Here is a 17,298-nt window from a genome sequence, read left to right as displayed (position 1 = left end):
CGTTACCGCTTGAAGGAATAAAAACAGAGCTGGTCCCAAATTAATTCTAAGAATTATCTTTTTTATTTTAATTTAATGTTAATCCAGACTACATGGGGTTGAAATCCAGCTCTACCACTTACTAGCTGTGTGAGCCTCAGTTCCTCTTCTGTAAAATGGGGATGATATAAGTGTTAGGCATATTAAATAAGGTAATTTTTGTAAAGTGCTTAGTATGGTGCCAGGTACAAAATAAGCACTACATAGGAGCTTGTTATATACAAAAACAAAAAAACAACTACAATGTACATGTTTTGAAATCTCTCCAATTATCTGCAATTGGTTGATGTCATTAAGAATGAAAGTAATAGGGCACCTGGTGCCTCAGTTAGTTGAGCATCTGACTCTTGATTTCAGCTCAAATCATGATATCACAGTTTATGAGATCGAGCTTCACATTGGGCTGTGAGCTGACAGCACAGAGCTTCCTTGGGATTCTCTCTCTGCCCTTCCCTCTGTTCGAGCTCTCTCTTACTCTCAAATAAATAAACTTTAAAAAAATGAAAGCAGTAACTTTACAAAAACCTGGAAATCCAAAATTTCACCCCCTAACTCCCTATTACCCTGATCCAAACTACCATCATTCCATGCTTGGACTAATGCAGTAGCCAACAGTTTGGTCTCCCAGTGTCCTCTCTGACTTCCTCTATGGCACCAGAGATACCTTTTTTTTTTTTTTAATTTTTTTACATTTATTCATTTTTGAGAGACAGAGAGAGACAGAGCACAAGCGGGGGAGGGGCAGAGAGAGAGGGAGACTCAGAATCCGAAGCAGGCTCCAGGCTCCGAGCTGTCAGCATAGAGCCTGACGCGGGGCTCTAACCCACGAACTATGAGATCATGACCTGAGCCGAAGTCGGATGCTTAACTGACTGAGCCACCCAGGCGCCCCCAGAGGTATCTTTTTAAATGGTAACTTAGATCTTATCACCTCTCTATCTAAAATTCACCAGTGGCTACCTATCTAACAAGATGGCAGATTCCAATTTGTCATCAATAAGAATTTGTTTAGATATTCACTGCACCCAAAGTACCCTGTGTCTTAAGCTGTCATTGCCCTTTGAGCAGGGTGAGGAAACTGAGGTTCAGAGAGAATAAGTAACATTCCAAAGGCTTCCCAGCAAATTAGTGGCAGAAGTCAGGTTTGAACTCGGAGTCCACAACTCTTGCTCTTAATCAGAATGACGTATGGGTGGACTGTGATCACTTAACTACTGAGTACAAGGATCTCCTAACACAAGTCCCCTCAGCCCATTTCCAGACTGGGAGCCTCTGAAGGGTCAGTGTTAATCTCAGGATTGCCTGGCTTTTTGAAAATACGTTTCACAGAGAGGAGAAAAAATATGGGGTGTTCTCTTTGGTTACAGTTCCTAAGACTCAGTCCCTATAGAGCTCTTCTGTAGGTCGCCAGCCCTGTCTGAGATGGATATTCCCACTGCCATTCCTTTGTGCTCCTCCTTTAGAATGTTCTTAGGCTTGCAATGAAGGAAATGCCTACACCATGGCTAAGATCCATCTGACATATCTACCATTTTGTGCCCAATAACTCAGGAGGAAGAGCTCTGAGACAAAGACACATCACTCTCTGTGTTCATATTTCCCTTGCAGACAAATCAGTTTGGGATTAAACTATTACAACCTCCAACATATGGTTTCTGCCATTTTGGTGTCCATTGAACATTGATCAGTAATCAAATTCTCAGGCTGATACTATATATTATTCATTCCTGAATATTACCAATAACTTAACTCCATTGTATGCATTGTTACACATGTATACAACTTTCTATGTAATTATCTGTAGATTCAAGAATAGTTTTATGTATTGTGTGTATCATACATTTTCACGTCTATGCCTATAGCTTCAGTTACTAGCTGAAATTCACGTCTCCATTCCCGACAACGCTTTTAAGTTCCAGATCCATATATCCAGCAGCCCACTCAATATCCCCACTTTCATGTCTCAGACACACAAACTCAGAAAATCCAGAACTAAATCCCTGATCTTCCTTCCAGAGTCTGCTCTTTCTCCATGCTCCTTATCTCAGTAAATGGCAGTCACCATCCAACCAGGTATTCAAGCCAAAAACCTGGAAGCAATCCTTGACGCCACCTCTCTCCCTACCTATAAGATCTATTCACCCCAAGTGCTGACAACTTTACATCTTAAAGTCTTTCATTCAGCAACCTTCTCATTTCTTTAACGATTGCTTATTCTACAGCACTGTATGAAAAATGGATGTCACCATGGTGAAAAGATAAGATATAGTACTTCCTTCTCAGAGCCCATGGTCATAACCCACAACAGTACATTTTATTGAGTGAATGAATAATACATATACATGAAGGTAGTTTCATACAGGATAGGGACCTTACATAATTTCACTGATGTGAAATTGAGTATTTTGTACTAGATCTTGTCAAGGGATGACCTAAAGAAAAGTAGAGTATAGTGGTCAAGGGCATGGACTTGAAAATCACACAGAATCATGTTGTCAATCAGTTGATCAATATTTATTACACACCTATTGTCTTAGTCCACTCTGGCTGCTACAATAACATACCATAGACAGGGTTACTTAAATAAGAGGCATTTATTTCTCACAGTTCTGGAAGGTGGGCAGTTCAAGATCAAGGTGCCAGCTGATTCAGCCCCTAGTGAGAGCCTACCTCCTGGCTGGGTGTGTGGCTACCTTCTTGCTGTGTCTTCACATGGTGAAGAGAGAGTCCTGGTGTCTCTCCTCTGATACAAGCAGTGATCTCATCATAGATGCCCCACCCTAATGACCTCATCTAAACCTAATTACCTCTCAAAGGTCCCACCTCCAAATTCCATCACACTGTGGTTGAGGGTTTCATCATATGAATTTGGGGGAGGATATAAACAGTCAGTATTTAACATCTACTATGTGCTAAGCTTTGTTCTGCGTCTTGAGAATTCAGGTAGGAACAAGAAAATCTCTGCACCCCCAGCATGGTGGAACAGTTCTCCATGTTTGAGGTTTTCCCCACCTTAATAGGAGGAAGAAATTTCTCCCCTCTGTGGAAGCCATATACTCACTTTCTCAAACTCCCTTGTGGATAAGTTGCAGGCGTGTGACCTGGGGTCAGACTAACAGAAGCCTCCATAGACTATTTGACACAAGGGAAGTGGCACCAGGAAGAATCTGTTTAAACAAGAGTAGTGGCAGCTGCATCCAGCCCCTGGGAGCTGCAGTGGAAGAGGGTCTAGCAGGAGCAACCCAGTGGTGACATTAGCACAATCAGCTGCTGAACTAATTCAGTGATGTGATTTAGGATTCTGTTCCATGACTGGTTCTCCAGGGCCACTCAGTATCTTTTATGAAATCACTTCCTTGCCTAAACTAACCCAAATTCGGCTCTGTTGTTTCCAACTAAGAATCCAAGGCAATATACATGCCTGAGTTAAATCTCAAACCCTGACTGTACTGGCTGAGCATCTTACTTAACTTCTTGCAGTTTCAGTTTCCTCATCTACAAAATGAAAACCGTTCAATGCAATAGCTCATGAGCTTGGTGAGAAAGCTCACTGTGGTTTTCATTAGGGCCTTCCAGCTTTGATATGTCAATGTGCTCTTATGGAATAATCATCATTCTAAGCACTCAGGAAATGGGCTTCCATTTCTCCCACCTTATATTCTTCCATTTCTTTCCTGAAGAGAAACCTCCTTCCTGAGCTTCCAGCCAATTCGTCCAGATTCAGGAATGAGAACCACGCCTCCTGTAAAGAAGACAGAACTCAGAATCAGACAGACCTGGATGTAAATCCTGGCTCTGCCACTTACCAGCTGTATGGCCTCAGGGGACTCACTCAACATTTCATGTCTCCTGAGTTTTGGACACCCTAATTGCAGAAGGAGATTTTTCATGCCCCTATGCACATCACCACACTCCAGACAACAAATAGCCCATCTTGTAGATGTTATTGTTTGCCAGTGGTTTATCAGATAGTAAAGGAAAATATTCATACCATCTGCTCCTTTGATAGAACATGGAACAGTTTGTTTTGTATTTATATTATCTAATTTATGTTCACAACAAACTTGAGAGAGGTATGAGGATAGTTATTCTAATTCCCATTTCATAGAAAAGAAACCAAGGGTCAGAGAAGCTGAGTCCAAGCCCGTACTTTTTTTGCTATACCCAAGTTTTAGGGGTAAGTAGCGCATTTCAACTATATTTTTTGTTTACTGAACCAAAAGTTGTGACAACAAACTAAAGCTACCTATTTTTCTAGCATACTAAAAATTAATCTTTAAAATATCTTCCTACTTTTGAAAGAACTCCCTAGTCTGTGATCCCATGAGGGAAGCCAAAGGGGACTCTCCCTGTTCTCTGGTACTGGGAAGCAGGCACATGACCCAGGATCAGCCAATGGGATGTTCCAGTTCCTGCCTGTGAATACTGAACAGGCAATCCAATGACACAAAGACAGAAGGTTTTCATCCAGTAGCATCAACTTTCCGTGCTGGGAGTCTTAGTGTCCCATAGTGGAAGTAGGGGCAATGTAGTGGCACCATGCCAACAAGGGATTCAGCTGTGGCCTAACCTCCTTGGAATATATGCACCTTTTAAACTTGGTTCTCCAGTCTTCCATAAATATTGGAAGCTATTCAGTATCTTTTCAATACATGAATTTTTTTTTATATATATATGAAATTTATTGACAAATTGGTTTCCATACAACACCCAGTGCTCATCCCAAAAGGTGCCCTCCTCAATACCCATCACCCACCCTCCCCTCCCTCCCACCCCCCATCCACCCTCAGTTTGTTCTCAGTTTTTTTTTTATATGAAATTTATTGACAAATTGGTTTCCATGCAACACCCAGTGCTCATCCCAAAAGGTGCCCTCCTCAATACCCATCACCCACCCTCCCCTCCCTCCCACCCCCCATCAACCCTCAGTTTGTTCTCAGTTTTTAACAGTCTCTTATGCTTTGGCTCTCTCCCACTCTAACGTCTTTTTTTTTTTTTTCCTTCCCCTCCCCCATGGGTTCCTGTTAAGTTTCTCAGGATCCACATAAGAGTGAAACCATATGGTATCTGTCTTTCTCTGTATGGCTTATTTCACTTAGCATCACACTCTCCAGTTCCATCCACGTTGCTACAAAAGGCCATGTTTCATTTTTTCTCATTGCCACGTAGTATTCCATTGTGTATATAAACCACAATTTCTTTATCCATTCATCAGTTGATGGGCATTTAGGCTCTTTCCATAATTTGGCTATTGTTGAGAGTGCTGCTATGAACATTGGGGTACAAGTGCCCCTATGCATCAGTACTCCTGTATCCCTTGGATAAATTCCTAGCAGTGCTATTGCTGGGTCATAGGGTAGGTCTATTTTTAATTTTCTGAGGAACCTCCACACTGCTTTCCAGAGCGGCTGCACCAATTTGCATTCCCACCAACAGTGCAAAAGGGTTCCCGTTTCTCCACATCCTCTCCAGCATCTATAGTCTCCTGATTTGTTCATTTTGGCCACTCTGACTGGCGTGAGGTGATAGCTGAGTGTGGTTTTGATTTGTATTTCCCTGATAAGGAGCGACGCTGAACATCTTTTCATGTGCCTGTTGGCCATCTGGATGTCTTCTTTAGAGAAGTGTCTATTCATGTTTTCTGCCCATTTCTTCACTGGGTTATTTGTTTTTCGGGTGTGGAGTTTGGTGAGCTCTTTATAGATTTTAGATACTAGCCCTTTGTCCGATATGTCATTTGCAAATATCTTTTCCCATTCCGTTGGTTGCCTTTTAGTTTTGTTGGTTGTTTCCTTTGCTGTGCAGAAGCTTTTTATCTTCATAAGGTCCCAGTAATTCACTTTTGCTTTTAATTCCCTTGCCTTTGGGGATGTGTCGAGTAAGAGATTGCTACGGCTGAGGTCAGAGAGGTCTTTTCCTGCTTTCTCCTCTAAGGTTTTGATGGTTTCCTGTCTCACATTTAGGTCCTTTATCCATTTTGAGTTTATTTTTGTAAATGGTGTGAGAAAGTGGTCTAGTTTCAACCTTCTGCATGTTGCTGTCCAGTTCTCCCAGCACCATTTGTTAAAGAGACTGTCTTTTTTCCATTGGATGTTCTTTCCTGCTTTGTCACACAGACCAATGGACAATACATGCATTTTCTATGAATTCCGTCACTGGTACCTAGTAACCCTGATTGATACCCTTAGGGAAACATCGTGACATACTGAGACCTTCTAACACACTCAGCCTGAGAGCAGGATTTATGGGTAGACTGGTCCTGTTTGGGCTCCATCCAAGCTCCAAAGTCTGGAAGGACTAGGCAGCTTTGAATCACCTGCAGGGCAGGCCCATAACAAAGGCCACAAGGACATGAGCCAGCCAGGCTCCTGTGTCCTGTGGACTTCTATCCACACTAGAAATTTCATGGCCACATACAGACAACCTCGATAAACAATTCATTACAAACCAGGGCTGGTGTAGTAAGGGAATGGCTGAGAGGTGTCAGTGAGAATGTATTTATGGAATTATTTTAATGAGAAGCTACCACTGAGAGAAAATGGGCACAGACTTGGAGCAGAAGAAAGGTACTTCTTTAGAAAGCCTCATGATGACTGCTTAAGAAGAACTTCCTTATGCTGCAGGATTTCTGTAACTTCAGAGTCTTAAAATAAGTTCTGCTATTTATCAAGAGGAAGACTAGCCTTTAGTGGAATCTTCCCCAAATATTGAAACCTACTATCCACCATGTGTCTTGCAGGCACATTTTCCTGCGTTGAATCCCTCGCCTTTCCAAACTGTTCTGTAGGGTCACGATTGTCATCTTTGTGTTGTTTGTTTTGCAGATGAGGAAACTGGAAGTCAAAGAGGTTAATTGGTGTGCCTAGGCTCACACAGGCATTAAGTGGCAGAGTTGGGAGTAGAGCCCAGGACTGCTTGGCTCCAAAGCCACATTCTTTCCACTAACCCATGGCGCTGTTTTCCTTTTCAAGGTGATTGTCGAGATCCTTTGCCAAAAAGTGCTAACATCGAATGTCTCTGACAGTGGAATGAACAGGAAGTCTCTCTGTGGCCTGGGTGACATGTGGGAGTAACTGACCAAGAGATATGGGTTTGTGGGGCTGGGCTGGGCTGTCAAGAGAGGTGGGGTGATTTCTGACTTTCTGACTTGGTTGTTTTTCTCAGGAAGTCTTGGTGGGGTCATTAATTCAGGAAGAGTGAGGAAGAGAGAGGTTGGGGGGTGGAGAGGAGAGACACTTAGCCCTCACTCATATCTTCACTCCTGCCTTGAATGGCATCTACAAGCCCCCAAATCCAAATCAGCAACTCCTCCCTGGAAGCAGCTGGTGCCCCTTCAACAAGCCCTTCATAGCACCAACTCTCCCCCCACTTCAGAGGCTCTGTATCAGTCAGGCTTTGTCCTGACAGATCCCCTTTATCATTCTTGTTTTTCCATTGGACAATCACTTCTTTGGAGCTATATTAGGCAATGTAGCTAGGCATAATTTGGGGTAGGATGTAGAAAATGGAACACCTTTTTAACCTTGAACAGAATGTCCATGGTAGTGATTCAATTAACATACAATTTGCTTCATTTCAGAACCTTCTGAGGGCAAAGCCTACCCTACCCACCAGCTGCCCGAGGAGAACACCATAGGAGCAGAGGTTTATGGGAAGGGCAGCCTCTCAAAGTGGGGAGCCGAGCTGTCCTGAAAGAGGACTCCTGTCCCCTTAGGGGCCAGACCTTCTCTCCGCCAAACTACTCTGACTATAGTTGGCTATGACAAAAGCATGGGAACATTCAGGGAACGTTCAAGTTTTTCAGATACTAGATGTTCAAAGCAATGAGGGAGGTTTCCCAGACCACACCTGGCCTTCTAGGTTCACTTCTCCTTACTCCCTGGGGAGACAGAGTGAGTTACCTGGTTGCCAAACAAGAGCACATGTTTACGTTTCTTGAATGGATGGTGCTGATCTGTCAAAGATCCCCAAGCAGGGGATTTGGCTTTTCTTCCCCATCCTTCCCTACCTAGCAAAGGGCACTGTTTTACAGACGCCAATTTGCTCTCAGGTCAGGTGCTCTGACGTCAGGTCTTGGGTTAGGGAATCGAGAAGCCCACTTGGGTTCTCACTGAAAGTACTTACTTCAGTCATAAAAGTGACATTTTGGTCCCATCTGCTTCACATCTTTTCTTGCTTCGGAATCAGAGGGGAAGAGAAATATTCACTGTGCCCCCTCAAAACTCCAGCTGTCACACTGAGAGCTATTATTATTAATATCATCATTTCCTTTTTTCTGAGGCAGATTTATTAACAATGAAAACTTAGGATTTCCATTTCCATTGGTTTAGTCAGAGATGTCCCAATATAAGGCAAGCAGCTTCAAGATCGGCACCTGTCCCCTCACACTCCCAAATCCCCCATCCATCACTCCACACCCACATATCTTCCTGTCTTCTCAGTGTGTAAATTCCTCTCTCAGAAACTGGGTACCTAGGTCACTTACAATACAAAAAAGGCTGTCATAAATAATGTTGAGATCCTCATTGTCCCCCTGTCTGGAACCAGGGCTTTGTTAGGTCATTTTTGCAGAAGCCTGTCAAGCATCTAGGAGGAGGAAGGGTCTTACCCATGAACCTGCTCAGTCCCTGGAGTGTTTGTACACATTCCTACCAACTGATGTAAGGGAATTGGATGACAATATGGTGTCATAGTATATATGGAAATAAGTGTGTGCATGCACATAAAAGTGTATGCTTGTCTGCACAAGCCCAGGCGTCTGCATCTGTCTGTGTCCAGATCTTTGGCAAGCCCGGTGTGCCTCATTTTCCAACTGAGAACCAACCATCAGCAATTCGTGAGTTTGCAAGGAATTGGAGAAAGGAAGCGATAGCCATAGAATGTCCAATGTCAGTCTTGGGCAGCAATCTGCACATGGGATTGAGGATGTGTTTACATAACACTTTAGGTAACATTAAGGAAGAAGGGATTGTACAAAAACACGGGGGTGCTAATGCAAATTATGGTGGAATCTAAAGCCTCCCAATGCCATACCAGCCCTTGACATTCCCACCACCTAAGCCATATTTCCCAAGGCAATGGCACGCTGTCACTCTTGAAAATTTACCTGTGTAAGTGGGACTACACCATTCTTGCTCATTTATTTGATATGTGTCTGCCTGTGCTTCCTCCTTTCTCTCAACTCCTACTATTTCATCTGAGCCATTCCTATAAAACCTAGGGATTGACAAGATTTTCAAGGGCAGGGAGTTACCTAATATCCAGCACTCAGTGGAGCTTGGCCCAGAGAGGTGCTCTGGAAGTGTTGGATGTAGAACAGAAGCATCTTGCCATCTACAGTGTGTGGATCTTCTCCCAGTCAACAGTACATCATCTCCTCCTCTCCCCCAGTGTCTACACAGTGAGTCATCTGATATATAGCCAGCCCTCATCGAAAGCCTGGCTGAACTATTGAGGCTCCAGACATAAAAAATATTTACCATGCCTTCTCCAAAGTTTCTACCATAACAAAGAAGAGAGGAGGTGGAATTGTGTTCCATTTGGGAGTTTTCAGACATAACCTAAAAAGCAGTTCTTACCCTGCTACCCCACAAGAATCACTACTTGAAGAACTGACATCTTATTTCACCCTTGGTTTTGTTGAGAGCCAGAAAAAAAACCAACAACGTGGGGAATGTCTCCATATTAAAAGAAATTATTGCTGCTGTGAACACCATCCATTACTATGTCCAGTGTCCCTTTTCTTTTGCTTAAGGTCAACTCATGAAGAGATACAGTGGAGCCACATGGTGTGGAATGGAAGAGAGACTCCATATGCTTAGCCTAACAAGCCAAGGAGGTGGCTGTCAATGGCAGAGGTTACTCTAGCAGCTGGAGTGGGGGTGGGGGGGAGATTTCAAGCAAACGGGCCATGACAATACATAATCAGAAAGGGATAGGTGGCTGCAGACTGCGTGAGAGGACCACTGATCCAGGCAAAGGAAGGAGGGCTTCCTGGAGAAAGTGACAGCTAAGAAAAGAAGGTGAAGATTGCATTGGAGCTGGTTGAAAAGGGGAGGGGGGTAGAGTAAAAGTACCTGACAGAGTAAAGAGCATGAGACAAGGCAAGAAAGAGGGTGGCCTGTTTGGGAAAAAGGAAAACAGCTTACTATTTCTGGAATGGGCAAGGTGAAAGATGATATTGAAAGTATAAACAGGGTTAGGGCGCCTGGGTGGCTCAGTTGATTAAGTGTCTGACTTCTGCTCAGGTCATGATCTTATGGTTCATGAGTTCGAGTCCCATGTTGGGCTCTGTGCTGACAGCTCAGAGGCTGGAGCCTGCTTCGTAATCTGTCTCCCTCTCCCTCTGCCCCTCCCCTGCTCACACTCTGTCTCTGTAAAATAAATGAACATTTAAAAATTTGTTTAAATAAATAAATAAATAAATAAATAAATAAATAAATACAGGAATTATTAGAATAGTCAGAAACATTTTTAAAGGTCCCCCCCCCAAAGGCAAAAGGATGACATTGAAGATTTTCAATAGGGCAGTTTCTTAACCAAACAGATATTTCCCTGGAAGCAATATGGACCCTGATGGATGGGAGGAGCAGGAGGTGCGTGAGGAGACCTAGAAAAATACACTTGCTGTGCTGGAAGTGAGGCTACAGTGGCCTGGGCTAGGAAAGTGGCAGAGGGGGTGGAAAGAAGCACGTGGACCCAAAAAATATTTTAGAGGTCCATTTGATAGGACTTGGTGAATAGTTGAATAAGGGAAAAAAGAATCAAGGTCAGATTCCAGTTTGCGACACCAGGGACAAGACCCACTGGTCTATGATTTCTTTTTTTTTTTTAATTTTTTTTTCAACGTTTATTTATTTTTGGGACAGAGAGAGACAGAGCATGAACGGGGGAGGGGCAGAGAGAGAGGGAGACACAGAATCGGAAACAGGCTCCAGGCTCCGAGCCATCAGCCCAGAGCCTGACGCGGGGCTCGAACTCCCGGACCGCGAGATCGTGACCTGGCTGAAGTCGGATGCTTAACCGACTGCGCCACCCAGGTGCCCCTGGTCTATGATTTCTTATGAGCAGGGTCACCGTGCATGCTCAAGGACAGGACTCACGCCAGGCATGCTCCCCTGTGCTTCCTACACATGAGGCAAAGCCACGTCCATCTCATCAGCTCTGTGCCAACTTCACATCTGCCCCTGGGTAGGTAAATAAACTTCTTTTTCAGACCTATCTGGGCTTTGCAGGGAAGCAATGGAAGGTTTGCTTAGGCTTACAGCTCTCAGTCTGGTACCCAGCACAACTCTCCAGAGAGCTCTGCAATAACAGCAGGGATAGGGGCAGTTGACAGAGGAAAGGGCTATGGGGAGATTTGCCCAACTATTACTAGAGCAGTCTTTTGTTTCCATCCAGTGCTTGTCCCTGGGGAGTTCCGATCTCTCCGTGGGCAAGCCAAGCCCCACAGATGAGAGAATGATGAAGTTCACACACCTGAGCCTTACTCCAACTCCCATCCTTATCATCATTGTAACCCCAACACTGGCACATGGGAAACCCTAACACTAGCATGTTGCTGGAAGAGGCAATGAGAAGAAAGGAGTGAGAAAGAGAAGAAGGAGATAGGAAAGGTAAATAAAAACATCCTCAAGGCACAGTAGCAAGGTCTCCCCCAAGTTTCCCCACCTAATCCTAAGAAGAGACCCCACCCAGGGCCCTTTGGAACAGAGTTCCTCTTCCAACCTGGCAGTGAAAGTTCTGATGTTCTGGCTCCCTAATGTATGTCTCCACAGCAGAATTCTTCACGAACCCCCCTAGCCCCAAGAGTGCATTCCTTGGATCCAATCCTAGTACTTAAGGAAATTGGCACTTAGTCCTACCACTTAAAACCAGGAAGGCTGAGAGAGAAAGGGGGATGGAAAGAAGGGAGTTGACCCCTGTCAACCTAGAGCACGTCTATTTGTGTCTCTGTGAGCAGAGCCCTTTGGAGGTGAATGGTAGCCCCACTTGGCAATCAAAAAACCCAGTCCCATTCCTAAATGGTTGACCTGTCCACATCATAGGCCCACACCATTTTCTCACCAAGCCTCAGGTCTTGCCTCTGCAAGTCCTCGGCACCGGATTCCTTTCCCAGGTGCCATATATTATCAGTGCTCCATGCCTAAAACCCAACTCTCTTTCCCAAGGCTTGAATTCACAGCATCTATTTGTAATGAGAAGAAAAATCCAAAAGGAAAAACAAATGTCAAAACTGAAAAGCCCAAGCTTGACAAAAGTGCCAGGGAAAACCAGCCCAATGGCTGAAGAAAAGCTTTCCCGAGATACAAAAAGTGCTCTGTTCCCTACCGCTTGGTTGCAAACTCTGCCAGACCCAGGGCTTGGATGGCTTACCCCATCCCTTCCACAGTTTAATAAATGTGTCCTCTGATGAGCCTGCCAGCCCCCTACTCAGCTCCCTCACTCTCCCGCCACCATGACTCCTTAAGAGCTGTGTTGTTGACATTTATCTCTGGGCCACTCAATGACATGATTATAGGAGAAACAGAGGAAACACATTTGTAATAAATCCTAAACCAAAGAAGAGAAGTCATTAAAAAGTTGGGCTTCTCCCCAGTGCCCTTGGCAGACGGAAGCCAAGAGAAAGAGATATGTGCTTATTGGTTTAAGTACTTTAATTTGCTCCCACTCTTTCTCCTTTTGATGGGTTGACTGTGCACCCTCCCCAAACTCATATGTTAAAACCTAGCCCCCATTGTGATGGTATTCGGAAGTGAGGTCTTTGAGAGCTTATTAGGTCATGAGGGTGGAGCTTCACGAATAGGATTAGTACCCTCATGAGAAGGAAAGTGAGAGAGATGGTCTCTCCCTCAGCCATGCGAGGGCACAATGGCAGGTCCTCCGTCACCAGACACCAAACCTGCCAGCACCTCCATCTTGGACTTCTCAGCCCCAGAACTGTGAAAAACAAATGTGTGCTGTTTAAGCACCCATTCTATGTATTATAACAGCCTGAACTAAAACACTCTCCAACTCAGCCTGCAAGCCTGTGAGCAGAGACTGCCTCCTCCACCCAGACTCCCAAGACTTCCTTTATGCAGCCTCTATCTGAAAGACTCCAAGGCAACAGAATTTTGAGGCAAGGTGCAGGGGATAGAAAAATGAAGACAATCTGAAAGGAAAGGCTGCAGCAAAGGTGTTACATAGCTTCCAGGTGCCAATTAACAGGGCTGCGCACCAATAATTATCTTATCTCCCCAACAGGATGTTCACTCTGAGAGAACAAGAACCCATGCACTGTCTCATTCCCTATAAAAAACCCCAGTGCCCAGATCAGTGTCCAGCACATAGGAGTTGCTCAAGAACTGTTTGTTCAACAAACAAGTTAATGCATCTCTTTCAGTCTCTATGTCAAGCCTGTGAGGAATTTTTGTACAGATTTGGCAGATGAGAAGACTGAGGCTCTAAGAGGTCAAATAACCTGTTCTTTGCAGGTTAACCTGCAGACCTTGAGCACAGATCCGAATCTACAGACAGGGAGAGGAGGTACAGATAGTTGTCAATAAAATTACAGGCACTGGATCAAACAGGAAGCTCATCTCCAAAATGCTCAGAAGAGCACTTTGAGCTTGCCTTGTCTGTTATATTCTATTGTATTATAATAGAAGTATATTGTATCATATCCTATCACATCATATATTCTACATTATCCACAGTAACATGAATCACTCCCTTTTTTATTGTGCCATTACACATGAGATGTTGCACAATTATGGCATTTATTACACTTCATTACAGTTATTTTCTAGCATCTCATTAGATTGTGAAACCCTTGAAGGCATCTCCAGCACCTACCAAAGGCTTCACAAATGTTTGTCACAGAAATGGATGGATGGAGGAATGAGTTTGTACGATACCTTGCATTTCCAAAATACTTTCATTTATGTTATCTCATGTAATCTGCATGTGACTGGGTGAATTATTACTCTTAACATCAAGTACACAAATTTTACTTGGAAATGTAACGCTCTTTTGTGGAAAAAAAATGCTTTGAGACACTTGACGTAGGTGAGAGTCTTGAAGGCAGAGGTGTTGACCCCCAACAAAAGAGAAGGGAGAGCATCTTGACCTTGGGTATGAGAAAAGGGAATGAGTGAAAAGAGGAGTAACTAGAGAAAAGAGAGGGAAGACAACAGAGAGAGAAGGACTAGGTCTGGGGGAAGCAAAGAGCCTGGGAGGCCCTCATGGTGTGGTGGGTGGCTGAAGGTCATCTTAAAGGCAATCTGAGGCCAACTACCATTTTGGAAGTTGATCAAATTCTGCTGTGGCTACCCTTCATCTCTCTTTTCTGTGAAAAAACAAAGAACAAACCCAAAACAAAAGACAAAAAAGCAAGACATTTTGGTCGATTCTACCAATCTTATTGTTGTTACTTTGTAAGGGGGTTTTTTTGGAACTCTCAGAAGGGATCCAACTTCATGTTGGTTAATGTGGAACAGAACAGAGTCAGCATGTGAGGAAGCTGGGCCCAGAATTCAGACATTCAGGAGATTTTGTGGGGCTGTGGAAGGACATGGTAGAGCTTTAAGCCTCCTTTTCTACTATTTCACTGACAGGATGGTCCCAATTTCCACCTGGGCTTATGCTGTGAGGAAACTGAGGCCCTGAGAGGTTAAGTGCGTTGTCCAAGGTCAAAGAAGTAGCAGTTAGTGGAAACAGAATCTAATTAAATTCAGGATACTTAGCCTTAAATCCCTTGCTTCTCTTGTATCTTGATGCTACTGCACAAAGATTGCTGTCACCCTTGACAAGGTGGAAGTTGGGGCTGGTGCTACTTTTGAGGAGCTCGTCTTTTAGATGGCATGAGACAGAGCACATGATCGGTTCCCCGTCTCCCTCACATTGGTAAACACAGACGTAGTTTGCCTGACCATTATGGCCAGACCCTGGAGGACAGCTGGAAAGTTCCAAACACACCACTCCCTCCTTCCCTTGGGACCAGAGGTGTGCCTCCCCCAAGACTTCCAATTCTAGCTCTAACTTCACAGAGATGGGAAGAAGGGGGTGCAGGAGGACTTGCCCCCCCCACTGGCCGTGCTGGCCAGTGGAGCAAACTCAACAAGCAGAGGCCCCCATTACATCTGTCAGAGGCCTCACACACACACATGGGCTTTATAAGAAGCAGACCTCTGCAAGGACAGCCTGGGTCAGTGTGGTAGAAAGTTCCCCCACCTATCTGCCTGCCTCTCAACACCCTGACCTCACACCAGACAAGGCACAGGCCATGTTCCAGGAGTTATCAAGCCACTGCAAGCCCCACCTGCCCTCTGCCTGGCCTACGCATTGCCATGGTCACAGCCATGCTGGCTAGACCACAGGAGGCCTGAGAGGCTGAAACTTGGCCCAAATTCCAATAGTGTCTTCTGAATACTCCTCTGGCCCCAGCAGTGCACACTGTAGGTGCAGGGCTCAGCACTTTCTTTGAAAGACTGTTGGGTGAATGAATCCATCCAGCTCCAACATGGAGTGATGTGAGGAATCTTCATCCCTCCCATCTGGTTCCTTCTGGGGGTTCTGATGGAGAATCTGTCCTCTGCTTATCTGCTAGCTCCTGGTGGTTGTGGGCAATCCTTGGTACTCCTGAGCTGGTAGATGTGTCCCTCCACTTTCTGTCTCCATCTTCATATGGCATTCTCCCCTGTGCGGCTCTATGTCTGTGTGTCTAAGTTTTTGCTTCTTATAAGGATACTACACATAACGGATTTAGGATCCACCGAATCTAATATGACCTCAACTTGACCACATCTGCAAAGACCTCATTCCAAATAACGTCACATTCACAATTTCTGGGTGGACGTGAGTTTGGGATGGGGCACTATTCAACCTAGTACAGAGGGGATTTTTTTTAATACTTATGACTAATCTTCCTCCCATCCCCAGGAGAGAACTTTTAATCTAAAACAGTGGTGTCCAGGACCAGCTTCATGATTTCCAGGACCAGTTTCACCTAGGAACTTGTTAGAAATGCTAGTTATCAGGCCTCCAGAATCAGAAACTCTGGGATGGGGCCCAGTGATCTGTGTTTTAACAAGTCCCACAGAAAATTCTGATGCCCATTCAAGTTTAAGAACCTTTGCTCCACAAGCAGAGCAAAGTGTGTACAATAGGGGCGATCTTCCCTTTGGGTTGAATTGTCCATTCATTCCAGAAACACTTAAAAGATGGTGAGCTAGCTGCTGGAGACACAGCCACGTTCAAATCACAGTCTCTACGCACGAGGAACTTACACGGTGACAGTGACATCGGCACACGAGACTGGATAACTGACAGGTACCAGGTTGAACCATACACAATGGTGACTCACAAAACTGGCACTTTCACATGGTTCATCCTAAGGGGAAAAAAAAAAAGCACAAAGTTCCAAAATGTGCCATGGAAGTCTCCCAGCATATATGCTCACACGTCCTGACTGGAGAAATGACTCCTCAAAGACCAAGTGAGTGAGTGATGAAGGGAGGGAACTGTGGATGCAATGCTCTGAGTTGTGCAAGCTGGGTGGGGCTGGGGGGGCCATAGGACAGGGCTTCCACAGGGTCTGTTCAGTCCAGGCTGCCCCAGCTCCTGCTTTTGCTACTCTACTACAGTCACCTTGGTCTCAACTACGTGAAGCTGCATCTAGATATAGGCACCAAGAAATCATCAAACCCCCCACGCATGTTCCGGCTGGTGTTCTGATGCCTACTCTTAATCTGTAAGGACAGGGCTGACTTCTCCGTCGCACAGGTAGGCACAGTGTCTGGGCCCACCATACCTTCAGGGACCAAGAAAAATGTTTTTTATTTTTTTAAATTCAAAGGAAAAATATCTGAACTCTTAAGATTGAATAAACTGTTTTAATTTTTTTTCTTACATCAGAAAAAAAATGAAATACTTAGGGTCCTTGAAAATCCATTACATTGTTTTCATATGTTTTTATGAAGGAAGATGCTCAACAAAACAAGAATGTGAGAGACTCACAGACATCCTAACGTGGCCCTGAGTGAGGAGACTTCACAATAGTGATGGTTAGAAGCCATGTCCCTTAGATCAGCTGCTGAGATTTTGAGAAAGCTGAGCAAAGGGTTGGAGGCCTCAGGAGGTTCCCTCCTCCAGAAATTTCCTAGAGTTTCCACCACCTAAGTATTCCAGCCCAGCCTCTCCTGGGGGCCCCTGGGATTCTTTCTCCACTGGAAATGGAGGGCACAACCTTCCAAGAAGAAAGGCACAGATAGGAGCAGA

The 17,298-nt window shown here is 44.6% G+C and overlaps 1 long non-coding RNA gene across 1 annotated transcript; it reads right to left on the bottom strand.

The window, feature by feature from the left end:
* Positions 1-3,688: 3,688 nt before the first annotated feature.
* Positions 3,689-16,394, bottom strand: LOC115517627. The gene is made up of 2 exons (XR_004343823.1): positions 16,308-16,394; positions 3,689-3,781 (listed from the first exon to the last, which is right to left on the bottom strand). It is a non-coding gene; the product is annotated as an uncharacterized LOC115517627 (long non-coding RNA).
* Between the last annotated feature and the right edge of the window lie 904 nt (positions 16,395-17,298).

This window comes from Lynx canadensis, chromosome B4 (genome assembly GCF_007474595.2).
Source record: "Lynx canadensis isolate LIC74 chromosome B4, mLynCan4.pri.v2, whole genome shotgun sequence".
In the NCBI taxonomy this organism is placed as follows: Eukaryota; Metazoa; Chordata; class Mammalia; order Carnivora; family Felidae; genus Lynx; species Lynx canadensis.
The sequence above is the reverse complement of the archived record's forward strand: the minus strand, read 5'-3'. Positions and strand labels throughout refer to the sequence as shown.